The sequence below is a fragment of the Leptonychotes weddellii genome, chromosome 9, assembly GCF_054177405.1.
Source record: "Leptonychotes weddellii isolate Sample4059 chromosome 9, ASM5417740v2, whole genome shotgun sequence".
Taxonomy (NCBI): Eukaryota; Metazoa; Chordata; class Mammalia; order Carnivora; family Phocidae; genus Leptonychotes; species Leptonychotes weddellii.
The window spans coordinates 106462622-106478280 of record NC_138377.1 but is presented as its reverse complement, the minus strand read 5'-3'; the positions used below and the strand labels follow the sequence as shown (position 1 = coordinate 106478280).

The 15659-nt window shown below is 41.8% G+C and overlaps 1 non-coding gene across 1 annotated transcript; it reads right to left on the bottom strand.

Moving 5' to 3' along the window:
- Window positions 1-8613: 8613 nt before the first annotated feature.
- Window positions 8614-8735, bottom strand: LOC115939474 (small nucleolar RNA SNORA28). The gene has a single exon (XR_004074278.1). It is a non-coding gene; the product is annotated as a small nucleolar RNA SNORA28 (small nucleolar RNA).
- Between the last annotated feature and the right edge of the window lie 6924 nt (window positions 8736-15659).

Genomic DNA, 15659 nt, shown 5'->3' with positions numbered 1-15659 from the left:
GATAGGTAGATCTCTCTGTATCTATCTCTCTATGTCAGTATCTGTATGCCAATAGCTATAATAAATCTATCTGTAGATGTCCATATCTAGAGAGATGTAGACATACAGATATCTATATATATGGAGATCTGTATGTCTAGAGAGATTTGTTATAGAAATTGGCTCATGGGATTATGGAAGGTGAGAAGTCTCACGATCTGCCATCTGCAAGCTGGAGACGAGCAAAGCTGGTGGTGTAATTCAGTCTCAGACTAAAAGCCTGAGAACCAAAGGAGCCAATGATGTAAATCTCAGTCTGAGGGCAGAAGATGAGATATGATATCCCAGCTCAGTCAGTGAGGCAGGAAAAAAGAGCAAATTTCTCCTTCCTCCATCTGTTCTATTCAGGTCCCCAGTGGATTGGGTGATGCTCTCCCATGTCCAGGAGGACCATGTACTTTGCTGAGTCCATGGACTCAAATGCTAATCTCCCAGGAAACACCCTCACACACACACACAAATGACAGAATGACAGAAACAGTGTTTAATCTGGGCACTGCTTCTTGGCCAGTCAAGGTGACACATAAAATTAACCATCACATATGTTTACTTGGTATCTTGTGGGGTTTTCCTTGGAGAGAATATAAAAAGTAAAAAGTAGAGGAGGCAGTTCTGGAACTTTGGCTTAGGTGCTGACCATTGTTTGAGCATGGACCGTTCCGCTTCTGGCCCTGACTGATTGCTTCAGAGGGATAATGCGAGCCTGGGGACTTCTGAAGGAGCAGAAGGGGAATGGAATGGAGTTGTGGTGAACAGTTTCAGGCTGGGCAGAGAGATGGGAGACCAGCCGTGATGTGGCCGTGGGACCTTGACCATGTCACTCCTCTCATAGCCCAGGGTTGTTCCCTATCTGGAAACAGACATTGTTGGACCTTAAGGTCTCACAGACTCTCCCGTCTCCACTCTGTGGCTGCCTTTTATGGAAAGGGGCAAGAACATGGCAGAGGTGTGGGGTAGTGAGATGGCAGTGCTAAACAGCTAAACACACGTCCAGCCACCTGTGTGCACCACCTGTGTGTGCTGTATGCCAGGCCCCATGTGGCAGCTGGGATGCAGGGATGTGAAATCTGCTTCTCAGATGAGATGCATGGCAAGGAGTGCTGGACTCAGACTTTCAGCTGAGGCCTGCTCTCATCTGCCTTGTTATGCTGCAGAAAAGGTCCAGCTTTATCAAGAATAGAACAGAGGAAGACAGACTTGGGCAGCGAAGATTTAAATTAAACATGGGCCAGACTCTCCTGGGAGGACAGAACCACCGCTGCCCCAGCTGCTCCCAGGGGGGAGTGCACCGGAGGCTGGACAGGGAGCAGGGAGGCAGGGCTGTTTGGCCAGGAGAATTGCTGTCTGACTTCATATCATTGGATAACAAAGGGGATCCTTTTATTTGTTGAGATTTTTAATCCTCAAAAGGATTAGGGATTTGGTCAGGAGAATGAGTATTGCTAGCCAGTTAAGCATGGGATTTGGAGCATCGTTCTAAGTCACTTTAAGCAACAGGGGCCACTACTTGGCAGTGCAAAGCAAGCAGGTGCTGACATAGCTGTGCTAATGGCAGAAGAACAAGAAAGGCATGTGTGAGAGCAGCACACACAGCACAGTGGTTCTCCCTGAGCAGGAGCCCCCTTCCTCCATCCCCACCAAGCTGGACAATGACCCTGGGGGCACAAAGGAATGCCAGGAAGAGGATGGAGGTCTCAAAGGGCATAGACCTCTTGCTTAACTCTGCCTGGAACCAGTTATGTGCCCTCTGGGTTCCAGTTTCTTTATTTGTGCCAAGTATATAAGAAAATACTTCCCTTGTAGTGCTGGTGTAAGGACTGGACACAGATTAAGACATGGCTCCTGGCACATGGCATGCCCTCAGTAAAAGATAGTGCTGTATTTAGTTGCTAGGTGGGTCTGCAAAGGACCAGGTGTGCTGTAGCTGTTCCCAGGCCTGGGGATCAGAGGGGTTGTGAGTGGCAGCCAAGCAGAGCCTAGGGTGGTCAGAAGGGTTAGACAGGAGGGGCAGGGAGAGCAGATTGAAGCCAGTGATGAGGTGCTCGAAAGGATACTGGAGAGCCAGCTCATAGGAGGAAATGAGTCCTGGGACCCAGTGACACTGAGTTGCCACAAGCAGAAGCCTGACCATCTGCTGTCACCTGGGATGAGTTGGGCTCACCAGTTGCTACTACTCAAGGGACAAACAAATAAGCAGATGTTAAAATAATGATCTAGAATTAAAAGTATGCTGAGTCCCAGTGGAAATAATTTATTTCAAGAATTCCATGTGCAAGCAATTTAGACTTCTAAAAGTAAAGCCCTTGCTTTGGGCAGGTTACTTCTGCTGGAGGAGGAAGTAAGCACAGGTGGAAAAGCAATTCCTTTCTTACAGAAATAAATTTCTCTGCAGGAAGGCGGTCCAACATAGAGGGGTGGGAAGACCCTGAACACACCCCCTCCCATGACACACAGAACCTATACCTGCATATAGATCAATTCCTCCTGAAGATGAACTGAGGGCTGATTGAACAGCTTCTGCACAACAAGGATAGAGAGAACACATAGAGCAGAGCCAGGGACATGGAGACACAGTGATAATAGGACCCCACTCCCAAAGTGCCACCTGCGGTAGGGAAGGATATTACTGAGGGGCCCCATATACAGACTTAGCTGCCCTGGGGCACAGTGAAAAAACCGTGTTTAAGGGCAACTAGAGAGGTGGGTGGGGGATGGGCTAGATGGGTGATGGGTATTAAGGAGAGCACTTGTGATGAGCACTGGGTGTTGTATATAAGTGATGAATCACTGAATTCTACTCCAGAAACCAATATTGCACTGCATGTTAACTAACTAAAATTTAAATTAAAAAAAATAAAAGGCGGGTGCCTTCGTGGCTCAATCGGTTAAGCGTCTACCTTCAGCACAGGTCATGATCTCAGTGTCCTGGGTTCGAGCCCTGTGTGGGCTCCCTGCTCGGTGGGAAGCCTGCTTCTCCCTCTCCCTTTGCCCCTCCCCTGGCTTGTACCCTCTCCCGCTTAAATAAATAAATAAATAAATAAATAAATAAATAAATATTTAAATAAATAAATAAAGGGTAACTAGACTGTCAGTAAAGGAAATCTACTTACTAACCCCAGAGCCTCTGCCAAACGGGCAGGAAACTGCGTGAACTCCTTCTGGGTTGAAGGTGCCAGCGAGAACTAGTTTTTACGTTCACTCTCCATCTTGATAAACCCAATGGGCACAGGTTCCAGGGTCTCTAGCCAGCCTGCTAGGGCCACCTCAGCATGCCCAGACCCCTAGGTTATACCAACTCCAGCTGTCTCCTAAGGTGACCCCAGTACTGCACACCCTGGGCATCCCTAGCCTGCACCCACCTCAGCTCCAGCTGTTGGGTCGAGGGGGCCCTCGTAAGTGATGAGCTCAGGGCCCCCCATGGCCTGTGCCCAGCCCAGCCATCCTGCTAAGAGGCAGTCCCAATAGGGTGTGCCCTAGGAACGCCCCTGCCTCCACAGCTGCTCCAGCTCCAGCCCACCTGCCAGAACAGCCCAGTGTGGTGAGCTCTAGGACACCCCTGGCTTGTGCCCATGCCAGCCCCCACTGTCTTGCCATGCCGGCTGCTATGTAGCATGCACTGACACTGCCCCTTGGCCTGCATCTGATCCAGCCATCTCACCGAGGCAAGGCCAGTGTGGCCTGGGACCCTCCTGCCCTGCACTTGCTCCGGCTCCAGCTGGCGTGCCAAAGCTGCCAGACACTCACAGTCTGTACAGCGGCTTTTGGTTACCAGTGTGGGGAGGAGTTGGAAGTGGGTGGAATAGGTAAAGGGGTTTAAGAGGGACAGTTATAAACAGATATGCCATGAGAATGTCATATACAGCCCTGGAAATACAGTCAGTAATATTGTAATAACTTTGGTAACAGACTAGACTTAAAGTGGGGCTCATTTCAGAATGTATAAAAATACCAAATCACTATGGTGTACACCCGAAACTAATAAGATATCGTTTGTCAATTACACTTCAATAAAAATAAATAAGTGCAGGAGCAGAGATGGTTTTATGCCATCAGCTAAGTGTTAACATTCAGCATATAAAAGAATCATGAGCATAGGGTATTAAAAATAAACATAATTAGGGCGCCTGGGTGGCTCAGTTGGTTAAGCGACTGCCTTTGGCTCAGGTCATGATCCTGGAGTCCCTGGATCGAGTCCCACATCGGGCTCCCTGCTCAGCAGGGAGTCTGCTTCTCCCTCTGACCCTCCCCCCTCTCGTGCTCTCTCTCTTCCATTCTCTCTCTCAAATAGATAAAATCTTTAAAAATAATAATAATAAAAAATAAACATAATTACAAAAGAGAAATACGTGGGATTTGGGGTGGCTTCACTTAGAACAAGAAAACAAAGTGATGAATTTTTTTATTCTAGGTTAGAGACTCCCATCAATCCAAATGCAAATCAAAGAAAAAGATGGGCTTCCCAGGTCCCAAATTATTGTTGTATCTCACTTATAGTTCACTGTGCTTCAACAGGTGATTATTCTTTCCCTTTCTTGCTTCTTCCCAATATTGACAGTGTTTAAAAACACGAATATCATATTCTAGATCCCACTTTAGTTACTGCACAGCAAACAGAACTTGTATTTTTTTATTTGTGAATTTTAAAGACTTCAATTTTTTAAATCTCATTTTTTACCCAAATTGGAATCTTCATGTTAATAGCTTCTGACATCTCAGAGCTTAAAAATGGAGCCAGGAATCTAGCAAGAATTTGATCAACTGTAAGTCACTCATAGATTATTGCCTCTTTCATTTTCTTTCTAGAGGGACAAAACTAATACTCTGTTTTTAAGTTGTGAAAGAAAACATGACAATTAAAACTTAGTAAACAGAAAGAAAAAAAAAAAAAGTCACCAGAAATTCCACCATCCAGCGATCACTGCTCTAAATATTTGGTAGTATCTCCTTCCTGATATTTCTCATGCTCTAATATATACCTACATACATACATACATAAATGTAATAATTTCTAAATGCTGCCCTTTCTATTTAGGTGTTCTGGCATTACACATGCCATTTAAAATACTGCACAATGTCCTTGGATTTGAAAGAAACATTCATTAGAATTATCAAGAATTAATAGCATTTCCTGTTTTTGCTTTTTGAATAAATCTGGCACCATAACTATTTCTTTTTTTTTTTTTTTTTTAAAGATTTTATTTATTTATTTGAGAGAGAGAATGAGAGACAGAGAGCATGAGGGAAGAGGGCAGAGGGAGAAGCAGACCCCCTGCTGAGCAGGGAGCCCGATGCGGGACTCGATCCCGGGACTCCAGGATCATGACCTGAGCCGAAGGCAGTCGCTTAACCAACTGAGCCACCCAGGCGCCCACCATAACTATTTCTGAGTTTCAGTATTTTATCCTAGATTTATTCGCTTATAGTGTTGAACCAAGTACTGTTAATTTTAACCTCCTAAATGTGTCTAAATCTACCCACTCTTCTTCATCTCTGTAGCCACAGGCCTCCACTGGCACCTACCTAGAATGCTCTTGTGTGAATCCCAAAGATTCACTCCTCTTGCACAATGGAGCTCCATGCAGAGCTCTTGGCCTATCTTGGTGCCTTTGTCTTGGTCACTCCATATCAGTGACCTGATGGCTTCACCTGCATGGTCTTCTGTCTGGATCACCTAATCCTAATCAGTTTCTCTTTTAACAGTGATCACTCTTGACCTCATTTCACTTTCAGATGTGTTCCTTCCTTCTATGCTCTTCCTTACTAATCCCATTAAAGGAGATGTTTTACTGGCACCTCAAACACAATCCATGTAAAATCGAACTCAGTCTTTCTCCCAAAAAACTTTCATCACAGTTTTCCACATTTCAGTTAATGGCCTTCAGGTTATTCCTGCCAAAAGCCCTGACTCTCTTTCTTCTTTCTATTTCACACATGACTGTAAGCAAATCTTTTTTTCTACCTCCTGGACCAAGCCACCATTGTCTTTTGCTTGGGTTACTGTACTACCCTCCATACTAACTACCCTCCTTGCTTCTACCCTTCCCCCACCTTCCCTTAACCCAACCAGCCTCTGCCCCTTACCCACCCAGTCTCCTCTTCAACCCTCCGATGGCTTCCTATCTCACTCAGAGTCAAAATCGATAATGGCTCACCAGCTCTATATGATCTTCCCCTATCATCTCTGACATAATCTCTTATTACTTTCCTCCTTGCTTGCTTCTCACCAGTCCACATTGGCCTTCTTGCTTTTTCCCCAGAAGCCAGCATGGTTCTGCCTCAGAGGTTTTGCACTTGCTAGTTCTATCTGTGATGCTCATTCCCCAGCTCTCTGCATGGCTGACCCCTCACCCCCTTTAGGTCTTTGCTTAAATATTGTCTTCTCCATGATTATTTCTGTGACTTCCTCATGAAAAGCAGACTTTACTTACTCCTTTTCCTTGGCCGGGCTTTGCCTTATTGGTCATTGTCTGCCTTATTTTTTCCCCATAATAATTCTTCTCAAACAACATACCACATATTGTACTTAATTTTTTTATTGTCTGTCTTCTTCCACTCAAATATAAGCTCCATGAGAGCAAGAATTTTTTTTTTTTTTTTATTCATTAGAGTCAAAGAGAGAGAGAGAGGCAGAGGGAGAAGCAGGCTCCCCGCCTAGCAGGGAGCCCGATTCGGGACTCGATCCCAGGACCCTGGGATCACGACCTGAGCCGAAGGCAGACGCTTAACCATCTGAGCCACCCAGGCGCCCCGAGAGCAAGAATTTTTTATCTTCTCTATGTCTTTGTTCCCAATGCCTAGAATAATGCCTGATAATTAGTAGATGCTGAATAAATATTTGTTGAATGAGAAAGGAAGGAACGAAGGAAGGGGGGAAGGAAGTGGGAAAGTGTCTTTTCCTAAGGTGAAAATAGCCTTGGAGAAGTCAGTTGACAGTGTAGTTCCTAAAGGACAGGCAGTTTATTAAGCAATTGTTTTTAGCTTCTCTCTAAGACCCATTCAAAAAATAAAAAGTTAGGGAAAATTAGTATGCCACTAGGGGAAAAAAAAAAACTTTTGCTAGTTAATTATCAGTTGCAAACTTCATCTGCCCTTTCATTTATAATACTGCTCCACTGAGGTACAATTGACATACAAGGAGCTGTGTATATTTAAAGTGGACAGTTTGATGAGTTTTAACATATATATACACTAGGGTAGCTGTTACCACAACCAAGTTAGTTAACATGTCCATCACCCCAAAAAGTTTGTAAAGACTCTCCCCCACCCTTCCCTGAGCCCCTGGGCAACCATTGATCTTTCAGTCACTGTAGATTATTTTGGATTTTCTAGAGATTTATAGTACGTACTTTTTTCATCTGGCCTTTTTCTCTTGGTACAAACACTGAGATTCATCTAAGTTATTGTGTATTAGTAATTTGTTTCTTTTCGTTGCTAGTAATACTGCTTTATGTAGCTATATCTCAACTGTATTATCTCAGTACATTCACCTATTGATAGGCATTTGGATTGCTTAGTTTTTTGGCTGTTACAAATAAAAGTGCTTATGTAGGTCTTTGTATGGAAAGAGACTTTAATTTCTCTTAGATAAATAAAATACCCAGGAGTGGAATAGCTGGATTGTATAGTAGATGAGCTTTCTAAGAACTGCCAACTGCTTTCCACATTGGCATCATAATTTTGCATTCCCACCAGCATGTGTGAGAGTTCCCGCCTCTTCACATCCTCAACAATACTTGGTGTGGTGAGTGGTCAACCAGTATTTTTCTTTTAAGTTGTGGTAAAATATGTTTAACATAAAATGAGCTTTTTTACCATTTTAAATGTATAATTTGACAGCATGAATTTCATTCACACTATTGACCAACCATTGCCGCTATTGATTTCCAAAACTTCTCATTAACCTAAACAGAACTCTGTAACCATTAAGCTATAACCTCTTATACCCCCAGCCCCTGGCAACCTTTTATCTACTTCCTGTCTCTATGAGTTTGCCTATTCTAGAAATTTCATATAAATGGAATAATTTGACATTTGTCCTTTTGTGTCACTTATTTCACTTACCATTATGTTTCAAGTTTCATCCATGTTGTAGCATGTATCAAAACTTTATTACTTTTATGGCCTAATAATATTCCATTGAATGGATATACCATATTTTATCCATTCATCTCTCTTCTCTCCCTCTCTTTTTTTTTTTAGGCCAAACAAAAAAAAAGTAAAAGCTTAATACTCCAGTTTATATTACACCTCACTGTCTCTCATGAACATTTAAAACCCTTGCCCCCTTTTGCTTTGGAACCTTCCCTCAGAACACCATACACAAACACAATGCTACTTGTAATTCTAAAAGGATTCACAGACGAAACTCATACCCTGTCATTTCCTATGTAAAAAACTCTGGGTAAGGATGGAATGTTCCAGAATAGTAGAGGCATTAACTGTTCAGTAAGATTAAGATGAAGTGGTGATGTCTCAGACCAGGTGGTTAGTAAAGGTTGGCACTCCTGACCTTCTCATCCCCCATGTACCTGAACAAGAACACATCTCAACTGCACTTTAGCCCAGAGCTGGAACACTGTTGAAGTCTATATAACAGTTGGTCTCATGGAGGAGAACACTGGAACAGGTTAGACTTTCTTGCCATAGCAAGCTCAAATTGTGTCAGACAATGTCCATCATCTGCCACAGCATTGCTTGTAATATCCATTCATCTCCTGATGGACACTTGGATTGTTTCCACTTTTGGCTATTTTGAATGATGCTACGGTGCACATTGGTGTACAAGTATTTCTTTGAGCCTCTGTTTTCTGTTCTTTTGGTTTTATACTTAGAGGTGGAATTGCTGGGTCATAAGGTTATTCTGTGTTTATTCCAGGAACCACCAAACTTTTTTCCACAGTGGCTGCACATTTTACATTCCCACCAGCAATGTATGAGTCTTGCAGTTTCTCCAGATCCTTGTCAACCTTTGTCATTTTCCTTTTTTTTTTTTTTTTTTTTTTTAAAGAAAAGCATCCTGGTTAGATGTGAAGTGGTATTTCATGGTGATTTTGGTTTCCATTTTCTTAATGACTAATGATATTAGGAATCTTTTTATATGTTATTGGCCATTTGTATATATTCTTTGGACAGATTCTTTGTTCAAGGTCTTCACTCATTTTTTAAATAGGTGATTGTCTTTTGGTTTTGACTTGAAGAATTCTTTACCTTTATTAGACATATGATTGCAGATACTTTCTTTCATTCCCTCAGTTATCTTTTCACTTGAATCATAATGTCCTTTCATTTGCAAAAATTTTTAATTTTCATGAAGTTAATTTTAACAGTTTTTTCCTTTTGTTGTTTGTGCTTTTGTTATCACATCTAAGAATCCATTGCCTAATCCAAGGTTAGAAAGATTTACCCTCATATTTTCTTTTAAGAATTTTATGGCTGGGGCAGCTGGGTGGCTCAGTTGGTTAAGCGTCTGCCTTCGGCTCAGGTCATGGTCCCAGGGTCCTGGGATCAAGCCCCGCATCGGGTACCCTGCTCAGCGGGGAGCCTGCTTCTCCCTCTCCTCCCAGCTCATGCTCTCTCTCGCTATCTCTGTCTCTGTCTCTCTCTCAAATAAATAAATAAAAGAATTTTATGGCTGAGTCCTTATATTTAGATCATTCTGAGTTAATTTTTATCCTGGTGTAAGGTAGGTGTCCAACCTTATTCTTTAGCACGGGGATATCCAGTTGTCCCAGCACATCTGTTGAAGAGACTATTTTTTCCCTATTGTGTGGTCTTCAAAAATCCTTTGACTTTATGTGTGAGTTTATTTCTGGGTTTTCTATTCTGTTGGTCTATATCTCCATCTTTATGTGAGTACTACACTGTTTTGATTACTCTAGCTTTGTGGTAAGTTTTGAAATTAGGACATAAAAGAGTCTTCCAACTTCTATTTCATGAATTTGAGGATTGTCTTCCATTTCTGCAAAAAAAAAAGCTGTTGTGATTTTGACAGAGATTGAATTGTAGCTGTAGATCACTTTGGGTGGTTCTGATGTCCTAACAATATTAAGTCTGCCAATTCATGAACAGAGGATGTCTTTTCATTTATTTAGTTAGTTTCTTTCAGCCATATTTTATAGTTTTCAGATACGAGTCTTTAACCTCCTTAGTTAAATTTATTACCAGATATTTTATCTTTCTAGATACTATTGTAAACAGAATAGCTTTATTAATTTCCTTCCAGAATGTTCATTTTTAAGTGATTGATACAGCTGATTTTTGTGTGTTGATCTTGTACCCTGCAACTTTGTTGAATTTATAGGCTATAGTACTTTTCTTCAGGATTCCTTGAGACTTTCTATATACAGGATCATATGAAATGGCAATTTCTTAGTAGATATAGGGCTGATCAGGTTATCTGTTTTTTCTTCAGTAAGCATTGGTAGTTGTGTCTTTTAAGGAGTTTTTCCTTTTTCATCCAGTTCGTTGAATTTATTGGCAATGTTTGTTAATACTCAGTCCTAATATTGGTAATTAGAGCCTTCTCTCTCTCTCTCTTTTTCCTTTATCTTTCTGGCTAGAGGTTTATCAGTTTTGTTGATGTTCTCAAAGAGAAATCTTTTGATTTCGATGGCTTTCTCTATTATTTTTCTGTTTTCTGTGTCATTGATTTCCAATTTGATCTTCATCACTTTGTTTTGCTCACTTTGAATTTAGTTTACTCTTCTAATTTCTTAAGGTTAAATCTGAGGTCATTGATTTGGGACCGTTCTTCATTTCTAATGCATGAATTTAGTGCTATAAATTTCCCCCTCTGTTCTGCTTTAATGGAATCATATTTGTGTTCTCATTTTTCATTCAGTACAAAACATTTTCTGATATCCTTTTTGAATTCTTTTTGACCTGTAGGTTATTTAGAAATGTGTTATTTTGTTTCCAAATACTTGGGCATTTTCCAGAGATCTTTGTTATTGATTTCTAACTTAATTCCGTAGTAGTCAAAGAACATACTTTATATGACTTAAACTAGGTTAAATTTATTCATACTTATTTTATTACCTAGAATATGGTCCCTCTGTATGTGCTCTTTTGAGAATAGTGTGAATTTTGCTTTTGTTAGGTTGAATGTTCTATAAATGTTAAGCAGGTCATTCTGGTTGATGGTATTGTTCAAGTCTTCTATGTCCTTGCTAACTTTATGCCTATTTGTTCTATGAATTATTGAAAAGGGCTATTGAAACCTCTGAGTATAATTGTGGTTTTGTCTATTTCTCTTTGCAGATCTATAAATTTTGCTTCATTTATTTTGAAGCTTCATTGTTTGGGTCATTTTGACTCTTGTATCACTATGAAATGATCTTTCTTATCCCTGGCAATATTCTTTGAGCTGAGATTCACTCTGTCTTCTCCAGCTTTCTTTTGAGTAGTTTTAACATACCCACCTTTTATTTTTAACCTGTGTGACTTTGTTTATGAAGTCCATTTTTTATAAGCAACATATAGTTGGGTCTTGCCTTTTTTTAAATCCTTTTTTTATTATCTCTGCCTTTTCATTGGGATGTTTAAAGGTTTTGCATTTAATGTGATTACTGATATGGTTAAGTTTAAGTCTATAATCTTGATAATTGCTTTCTCATCTTTGTTCTCTTTTTCTTTTTTTTTTTTTTTAAGATTTCACTTATTTATTTGACAGAGAGAGAGATAGCGAGAGCAGGAACACAAGCAGGGGGAGTGGGAGGGGGAGAAGCAGGCTTCCCGCCGAGCAGGGAGCCTGATGTGGGGCTCGATCCCAGGACCCTGGGATCATGACCTGAGCCGAAGGCAGACGCCTAACGACTGAGCCACCCAGGCGCCCTGTTCTCTTTTTCTTTTCTCTTCTTTGTCTAATTAGCTACAACTCCTTGTTTTGCTATTTTTGTAGTTACTTCAGGGTTTATAGGATATATCTTTAGTCTATCCTAAGTGATATTATTCCACTTCACATATAATAAAAGAACTTTGCAGTGGTATACTTCCATTTCTTTTCTGGTAGCCTTGCAGCCTTTGTACTATTTTACATGTGTGTTAAATACCACCACACCTTGTTATTTTTTGTATTTATACATATAGTAAAGAGATTCATATAATAAAAAAATCTTATATGCTCACCCATGTAATTAACATTTTCTGTGCTCCTTATTATTTTGTCTAGCTTTCAAAATGATGCCATTTTCCTTCTGCCCAAAGAACTTTAACATTTCCTGGTAGTGTGGTTCTGTTGGTGATGATTTCTTTTTTCAGCTTTTGTGTATACAAAAACATCTTTATTTTGCTTTTCTTTTTGAAATATATCTATATTGGGTATAGATTCTAGGTTGGCAGTATCTTGTCTTTCAGTGCTTTGAAGATGTTGCTCACTTGTCTTTTTGCTTACATTATTTCCAATGAGAAGTCTGCCATCACCCTTATTTTTGTATCTTTGTATATAACACAGCTGCTCTTTTTTTTTTTTTAAGATTTATTTATTTATTTTAGAGAGACAGAAAGAAAGGGGGGGAGGGGCAAAGGGAGGGAATTTGAAGCAGACTCCATGCTGAGCACAGAGCCTGATGCAGGGCTCTATCCCAGGACCCCAAGATCATGACCTGAGCTGAAATCAAGAGTCAGAGACTTAACTGACTGAGCCACTCAGGTGCCCCTATAACACAGCTGCTCTTAAGATTTTTTTTTTAATTGTTGATTTTGAGCAAATTGATTATGATGTAACATTGTAATTTCCTTGTCATTTTGAGCCTTGGAATTCTTGGATCTGCAGGTTTATGGTTTTCATCAAGTTTGGAAGCTTCTCAGCCATTACTATTAAAGTATTTTCAGCCATTACTATTATTGAGAACTCCAAGTCCTTAAGTATTTAATGTCTCTTGAAGTTGTCCCATAAATCACTGATGTTCTTTTCTTTTTTGATTCTTCATTCTCTTTGTATTTCAGTTTGAATGGTTTCTGTTGCTATCTTTCAAGTTCACTATCTTTTTGGGGTGCCTACGTGGTCAGTTAAATGTCCAACTCTTGATTTCAGCTCAAGTCATGATCTCATGGGTTGTGAGATTGAGCCCTTCACTGGCTCCACACTTAGTGGGGAGTCTGTTTGAAGATGCTGTCCCTCTGCCCCTCCCCCCACTTGTGGGTGTGCATGTGCGCTTTCTCTTCTCCCTCTCTAAAATAAATAAAACTTAAAAAAATTCAAGTTCACTTTCTTTTCCTTTGCAATTTCTAATCTGTTTTATTTTTCATCTCCGACATTGTGGTTTTTATATCTAGAAGTTCAGTTTGGGCCTTTTTTTTTTTTTAACTTCCCCATCCCTGCTTCTGTTTTGATCATAGGAAATCTAGTTATAATTACTGTTTTAATGTCCTTTCCTGCTAATTCTAACATCTGTGGCTCTTTTGAATCAGTTTCAACTGATTTGTTAATTTTCCTCATGATGGGTCTTATTTTCCTGCCAGATATTTGGATTTTATATTACTGGGTGCTGCCTCTTTTCATGTTTCTATAAATATTCTTAAGCTTGAGCTTCACTTACGTAACTGAAAGTAGTTTGGTTTGTTAGGTGTGATTGAAGCAGTACTCATCTAGAGCTAATTATTCTCTACTCCTGAGTCTTCTACCAATGCCCGTGGATTTTGACTTTTTCTAGTCTGCCTGCTGGGAACAGGTACTGTTGTGTGTTGTGTGTGAGCCCAGAACACAGCTCCCTCCAGCCCTTAGATTGTTCTTTCCCATCTGCTCTTTCACATGTGTGTGTCTGTTTTCTTTGCTGGATACTTGAGGGGGACCGTCCACAGGTTCCCAGGGTTCTCTGTGCACTTCTATCCTCTCTGATACTCTACACTCTAGAAAACTCTAGCTCTTGTTCTTGTACTATAGGACCCAGCTCCTCCATGGAAGAAATCAGCCAGCTGGGTTCCCATGCCCTCTGTCATGATCTGTACAGTCTTTCAAAGCAGTAATCTGGGGTGAATGTAGGGCTCGCGTCCTTTGTTTTCCCTCTCAGGTGTCACTGTCCAAAATGTTCAGTGTCTTGAATGTGTTTGTTGTATATATTTTGTCTGTTTTTTGTTACTAAATCTTTCCTGGTAGCCATAGTCCTGAACTTTACATTTTAAAATCTCCCTCCTTGTTGAGGGTGCTTTTCCCATAAGTATTGTACTTGTCTTTCAATTCACTCGGTGATGCAAACTCAACCTCTTCTCCTGAACGAGGCACTGAGTTCTGCAAGGAGAATGCCCATGACAAGGATGGCCCTGCCTTCACAACATTTAGTCACAGGGGAATGTTAAGACAAGTGTGTGGACTGCTTTCATCTAAGCAGGAGTTAGTAAGACTCTTAGCAGTTTGATGGAAGAGAACGCAGAAGTTAAGGATAGAAGAAAATAATTTCATGTAGAAGCTGACATTTAAGAGTCTTGAAGGATGACTCTTTGGTTAACTCTATACTTTCATTAGTATAGAAAAACTTCCCATTTGAGTAGCACTTTACAATTGGCAGAGTTTCATGCTCACTATTTCTCTTGAGATATATGGACATTGGAACACTTGAAAGAAACTCCCCGGGGGGGGGAGAAGATGGCAGAGGAGTAGGGGACCCTATTTCAACTGGTCCCTGGAATTGAGCTGGATATCTACCAGACCACTCTGAGCACCCATGAAACCAGCCTGAGATGTAAGAAGATCTGGATCTCTACAAACAGAATATTGCATGCGGTTGGTTTTGAGGTACGAAGCGGAGAGCCGTGATCCTGCGGGCAGATATTGGAGGATAAACGGCGGCGGGAGGGTGCCTGGATGTGGGGATCCTACACCGCCGGTGAGTGACAGCCTCACGCGCTGCGGACGGGGCACAGACTCGCAGACCGGTAGCGTCGGGAGAGAACTTTAGGGCAGCCCCCAGGGTGGAGGACCAGACCGGCAGGGTCGCGCACACGCAAACTGCAACCCCCATGGCCAGAAACCAAGGCAACGGTCACGCACACGCAAACTGCAGTCCCCAGGACAGAACCCCAAGCGGCAGAGTCGCGCGCGCGTGAACTGGGAGCAGCTGGCGGTTTTAGAAGCACAAAGGGCAGAGACATGCCCCGACTTGGAGGCAGGACTGGGAGCGCTGCGGAAGGGCGCACAACCCAGGACGCTGCAGTTTATAACAGCACAGACAGAGATGGAGACAGTGTGGCCTGGAGGGCTCACTGAAGAACAGACTGAGGTCTCTCTGCTCTGAGCAGAGGGTTGGAAACGGTCTCTTCTGCTCTGATTCGCGGAAGAGACGTGGAAAGCCGCCAGGGAAAGGCGCCAGAGAACAAAAGCCCCAAAGACTGATTCCCACTGAGTCCATCCCCCGCCACAGGGGCACAGGGCAACTCCGCCCAAACAGGGTTGCCTAAGTAACAGCGCGGCAGGCCCCTCCCGCAGAAGACAGGCTGGGAAAACAAGAGGCCAGCAGCCCTAAGGTCCCAAGAAAACAGGTGCATCTTGCTTGGGTTCTGGTCAATAATTTGGACTCTATACATTCCCCCAAACACCAATCAACAGAATGACTAGGAGGAGGAGCCCCCAAAACAGAAAAGACTCAGAGATTATGACTTATGCTGCAGATTTACAAATGGATACA